This window comes from Symphodus melops (genome assembly GCF_947650265.1).
Source record: "Symphodus melops genome assembly, chromosome: 18".
Taxonomy (NCBI): domain Eukaryota; kingdom Metazoa; phylum Chordata; class Actinopteri; order Labriformes; family Labridae; genus Symphodus; species Symphodus melops.
The window spans coordinates 18,871,589-18,878,298 of NC_136708.1; positions in this window are offsets into that span (position 1 = coordinate 18,871,589).

A 6,710-nucleotide genomic window follows, 5' to 3' on the forward strand; every position below is an offset into this window, starting at 1 on the left:
AACAGAGCCTCTTGCACCAGTATGAAGCATTATTGCATCCATACATGCAGTATGTATGCAGATGTAAATAAGTCCTCTTTTGAATATTAATCATGATTGACAATTATGATGTGGTGACACAGCTTTAAACACCTTGTAGCATAAAACCCCAATCCACAGGCCAAATGTGACTCCTTCACAAGAGTCCACAGGTGCGGGGCGGGCATCTGTTAAATTCAGAAGTAATGTTAAAGTGGTCGGTCCTCCTCTTACGATCCATCTCTCTTCAGCTGTCCTATTTTATTGGAGGTAAAATGGCTAAAAATAATCTTCAAAACAAAAGAAACAGGTGAGTTGTGGGACTGTAGGTAGCTCAGGTGTGTCTCTATAAACAGCAGGAGTGAGGAAAAAAGCTTTGAACTTTTTTTTTACAGCAGAGACAAAATGTTGGAAAAACATAAAAAGACTGTTTTAAGTTTTTTTAATTTATTTTTTTATGAATAAGTAAGCCAAGTACAAACAGTTCTTAGCTTGATAAGTTTTCTCTGGGAGCTGAAGAAAAAAAAACTTTTTGTCAAACGTTGGTAAAATCAAAAAGGCTTCAAATAGCTGTAGTTGATTCAAGCTCTTCCAGGTCTATAGAAAACAGTTTATTTGGGCCGTACCAGTTCACAGATGTGACATTATGGAATGCACAAAAGATGCAGAAAGTTAGATTTTTTCAGATGAAAGTGGTTTAAAGTGTAAGAACATCTTTTAAAAATGTTGATTACAACAATGTTACGATTATTAGATGCCAATACGAAACCGTCATAAAGTTTTCTTAAATAGTTTTTGGCGTAATCCCCAGATGTGATTTCAACAGAGTTGGCCAATCAGAGGAAAGTGTGCATATGGGCACTGGGGTCTTAAAGAGACAGCAGCTGAAATAAACCGTTTCCACTTGAACACTTTCTAAATCCATACAAATGTTTATTAAGACTTCTTTTTGTTTTACTTTCTCCATTCTGCAGTTATAAAGTTGATGACAAATTAGTCTCAGTCTCACCCTCCAGTGTTGTCTCTCTCTGTATTTATATGCTTTCTGTATCTAATTTGACTTTCTTGCACTTACAATTCTAACTTTACTCTCCCTCAAACATTTCATTGGTTCTTATTTTAGTTTTCAGTCTGAGTCGTAAATCAATCTCCCCATTTCACATTTTAATCACTACCTGCTCTTCTTTTCTCCTTCTTTCTTTCTCTCTGACTTAGCTTCTTTGACCTTCTGACTGAGTCAATTGCGCTCCCTATACCTCTCCTCTCTCTCTCGCTCTCTCGCTCTCTCTCTCTCTGCTTTGATTCACACATTTTAATTGCCCATTTCCCCATCTCCGGAATGAATGAAATCTTGATGCATTAAGATTTAGAGAGATGAGAGGGGAATGTAGAAGAAAGAAGAAGAAAAAAAAGAAACAATATCCTTTGGTTTAGCTGAGAACACTCAATGTTGATAGCAATAATTAGCCTGTTGCCAAATAGCTCAATCATGTCTTAGAAACAGGGAAATAAACCATGGAATCACCCTCAACAAAAGCAAGCGAGAATCCGATTTCTCTCTCTGTCTCCATTAAGAGTATCATTTGCCATCCAAGGCCTTCCAGAGAGCGACTGTGAAGGAGACACAGCAGATCAAAGCCTTTCCCCTCACCCTCTCTCACATGCTTATGCAGAGAACGACAGATCTGGGTGATGAGTTGACGGCGGAGAAGACGATGCAGGGAAAAGGGTTAGAATGACATGTGAGGACATGTTATGACTGCCGCCTTGACTTGACAGTGCAGGGTTAATTATGGATGGCCTCGTCTGTTGGGAAAGGCTCAACGCTAAGTCGCACAGACGACTGAGGCCCAGCTGCCTTCTGGCTATGCGCGTCAGGCTTTCTTATGTTTTATTACTGCTGGAGGTTGCCGTGGGGTTGTGGAGCTCAACTCAGGACTTGAAATGAGCTTTCTGACACGAGAAGTTAACAACAGTTTCAGCTGATGTTTTATGGCTGACTCATTTTTTTTTACTCGCAGGTTATTAGCGAAACACTTCCTCTGAGGACCAAGGAGACGATGTAATGAGTCAACGAACCAGACTGAAGAGAGGAACCGGGAGGCTGACAGAGACACACGGGTGACATTTTAGAAATAAATGTACTTGTCTTAAAATTATTGTTATCAAGCTCATGTCCTGTAGCATATGTACTGCTAGCAGAGATGGCAGGTGAACATGGGCTAGCAGGACTAAGCCCTCCTTTTCTGATAGAATACTTTTTAAATAATTTACAACTGATTGTTTTAAAGTGTGGTGGACTCTAAAGTAGCAACCAAATCTTAAAGAGGCTTCAGCCAAAAAAGGTTAATATTATGATACCAGACTGCAGTCACTCAGTAGTGCAGGCTATCGTTAGCTTCTTACCGCTTGTTGTCGCGTCAGTTGGTGCTCTATCCGTCGCCCTGCTTCACATACACACAAACACGCTCCTTCTACTCTCTGCATCGCAGTGCGCACACGCACCTCTTCTCTCCCGCATGCAAAGCACAGTGGTGGATTCTAAATTAGGTTGTAAAGGTCCCATATTCTTCTTTTTCTGGTTATAGATGCTCTTTAGTGTGTTTTCCAGGTGTATTGTGGATGTCTAGGCACATCTATGTGCAAAAATTCAAAGTCTGCAGAAACGTGGCTTCTCTCACCTCCTCCTGTTAGCGGTAGCTGCAGGAAACGCCAGAGGAAAACCAGTTAAGCTGAACAGAGCAGCCAGCTAAGGTGACAATATTCTTTGCTGTCCAGCCATTTTTCATGTGAATGTTATTCAAAGTAGGAGCACTGTCCTTTCTGCACCTTATCTCATTCCGCTCTTCCATTCACTTAGCTGCTGCACGTTCAATCAATCAATCAAAGATGCCACGAGGCCGACACTGCTTGCTCACTAGCCGAGTTGCATTGATTTGTTAAAGGATGTAAGGCCTCTGTGGCTGCTAAATGTGCCTCTTAAGGGTCTGTTGTGTTCTCACATCATTGTTGAGACACTTCGGATTCATACACATTTGATTGGCCAGATGCCATAATTAGCATGGCCAAGAAAACAAGCACTCTAAAGCCTGCCTGTTCGGCTTGAGTGTACTGTATCTATCTGAGAGACCCTCCTTTTTTCCAGAGAATTATAGATTGGAATAAAGTGATGTCAGCATGAAACAAAAGCCTGAAACATTTAGTCGATTTACTGTCCTGACCTGGCGAGGGGAAAGATGCTCAAGCCAGAAAAGTAGTGGATTTGTCTCTTTTGTCTACAGTCTGGGAAGTAATTTGCCTGCTGCGTCTCTGTTAAGGGAAACAGGGGGGAAAGGAGGGGGTACTTTTTGCTTTGTCATGGGGAATGCAATGATTCATGCTAAAAGAAGCCTAACATCTGGCCTCATTAATCATTTCTTTTAAAGTCTGTGTATCAGAGAGCACTTTTTCTCTTCGCATTCTCTCTCTCTCTCTCTCTTTCTTCCTCTTCTCCTCTCCCTCTCTCCCCTCATCTGCACTGCTTGTCATCTCTTGACGTCCTGGCATGCTTCATCACCCATATCACTCCTCCTTCCTCATTTGCTCGCTAATTTGTTTAGATGGCGGTAGGAAGAGAGGGATGAGAGTGAGAGGAAGGGGGATCAAAAAATAAAAAAATAAGGGAAGAGTGTAGCCAGGGAGAAAGGGAGGAAAGGAGAAGAAGTGCAGAGTTGTAAATCAAGTTTGATGAAAGCCGTTTGCATGCCGTTTAACAGTTAGGGAGTTTCTCATTACTCACCGCGCTCTGAGTGAACGCAGTGACACATCCACATTAAAGACACATGCTACATGGCCCGGGGCTAACCAGCACACTGATAAGAACATTTTTCCATTCGCTGTGATGACTAAGCTCCCCCCACACACACACATGCATACACACACCAGCCGTCAAACTTTTACAGGGTTTGAAAATTGCTGCTTTCTGTTAAAGTTCCCATGACTGCGGTCGTGTCAGCTGACGTGTTTGTTACTCTTTATTACGTTTGATTGCTTAAGAAACATGTTGATAATTATAGAGACAGAGGAAAAGGAACTGTGTATACTATTAGTGATATCTGAATTATGGATCACTTTCAAAAAATGACTTGACATATCAAACATGTCGGATACAGACGGTAAAAATTAATCGACGAAACTTGAGTCTCCCATCTGTTACTGCAAAACCATTGTCAATAAAGTCATGGAGTGAATCTTAAACATTTCATATAACTGGTGTCGTTATATCAAAGACTGAGACGCTGCATTACTATTAACTGAGTGTGTGAGGAGGAGGATCGCTGTCCTGCAGCAGCAGCCGTATGACAGAGCCTCTTAAACCCAAAGGAAGTTGAAGATGCTTCTTTTCAGGACTCTTTATTGGACCCATGAGACCTGATCACAGTATCGACAAGCTCAAATGTTATTGGTTTTTGGGTTTAAAAAAAGGTGGAATCGGGTCCTTATGGAACCAGGTTTGGATGCCCATAGGTGAGGTTCAGTGAGGTCCAAAACCAAATCTGTGATCACCAATAATCGGCAAAGGGGTCGCTTCAGAGCAGAGATCTTCACCGAAGGTACATGTACGTGCAACTGCCTGCCTTTTATTTAAAAAAAAGATTGAGCACATTTCTAGATCATCAAACCTGAAATCACAATAAGGCAATTAAATAACGTACATATATATCAACATTTCTGAATGCCATTATATTGGTCATTTCCCGTGTTTCACTTAACCCATAGGGAATGATATTCACAAATCCTGACAATTGCGTGCAGGTTATAAAATGGGAAATGTCATGAAACAAGATCACTTTAGGCTTTGGGCAGTGTATGTAAATATTTCTCAATGTAAAACTGTCACTGTTTTCGTGCACTTGAGCGGGGATTAAATGATTGTCGATGTCAACAACTATCAAACACAATCGAAGAAGAAGAAGAAAAAGTTAGAGCAGCAGAAACTGACTCTTACTGGACACAAACTAAACACAAACAACAGTCCAACTGGGATTCCACCAGAATACTCAATGTCTTTAGGATACAGTTTGAGCACAGGAGAATGTAAAAAGCTTCCAAATATAAGCAGGATGTCGTCCAAAGAACCAACTCATAAAGACTTTCAAGCTTGGGGCCGTAAAGTTGGATAAGTTCAAACTGATACGAGGTCTGACAAGGTTCTTCCGAAACTCCTGCATCAGGTTTATGGCTGGAACGAGCCAAATGATGCTTCCACACACAGTCTTCTTCCAGATGTTTGCCAGATGGGAGCAAAGTACTGTAGCTATGCAATAGAATGAGCATCCATCTACATAGAGTCAAAGGAATGATGATTACTTTGTGTACTTGCACAACAGCCAGAGAACATGTGCAAAGCAAGAAGCAGAACTTTATGGTACGAATTACATTTTAATTGTTGTCAGACAACAATGGCCCAGCTGTTAAAGTCAAACCAATGATGCACCATTTTAAAGTTTCATTATCAAATGTCATACAACTTCAGCTTTTCCCAATTTTGATTACAATCAGAAGTTCTTAGTTGAGTTTTAAACAATATATCAAGATTGATGTGAGATTTCCTTCACAGCTATTTTCGATGGTAAAAAAAACCCTGTTATTACCTGGTGTCATTGAACGCTACCCCAATTACAAGGAAAGCCTCAGATCTATCCATCTCTAAAGACAGCTATGTATTTTAATTTGAAAGGGAAAACATTACATAACCTTCAAAGTGCATGATGAAGTGTAGTGTATCGATCATTAAACAGAAAACATCTATGATGAAAACCTTATCTTCTATTGCACCCTACATATTGTCTCTCTATAAAAAGCTGCTGGTTTGTGGAATTCAGGCGTATATTTTAGACACTTAAGCCGAATGTAAAATATATGTATCTGAGAGCAAACTGACTCCGGATCTATACAGTCCTTTGAACTGTAAAGAAAAGAAAAAGAAAAGTAAAGAGGCAGACACAAACAAACAATCACTTCTTTGCGCGCACACACACACACACACACACACGCACACGCACAAGGACGAGGAGCCATCCGATGAAGCAAATTAAAAGCAATCTGCTCAACAATGGCTTACATCAACATGAAAACATGCATGCTGAAGCCATTAATGCTTACACAACTGTGCTTGTTAGCATTGTTGAAACCAACCGCTTTCAATGCTTCATGCAGTATACTTCAACCTCTATTCAATAGAGCTCTTTAGCGCACCTCCAGACATCCTCAAGGTTGCACTGACAAACCGACGGCCTCTGCACTTGAGCTGATGTATAATAGGTTTTGAAGTGTCAGCAGGAAGCAGTATGTCCGATCAACAAATTAAGATAAGCTTAACCAAATAGGTGTACCTAATAGCAAAGAGCACTGACTTTCAGGCTTAAACATAAACAGAGAGTCCACTACTCGGCACAGTTGCTCATGAAGGATGACTTGGACCAAAGGTGTTGGATGTACTGTACAACAACAAGAACACCCAGGAAGCTCGAGAACGGACCATTGGCCTCCAACCTCTGTCTGCTAGCTTACCAGACCCATAGAAATACAAGCACATATATACTGTAGATCAAACTCTGTACCAGCAGTTTATTGTGAATATTGTCCAGTTTTCTCTCTCGGAGAGACACCAGGTTATTGATATCCAACCTCTAGCTCTTTTCTTCTGTTCC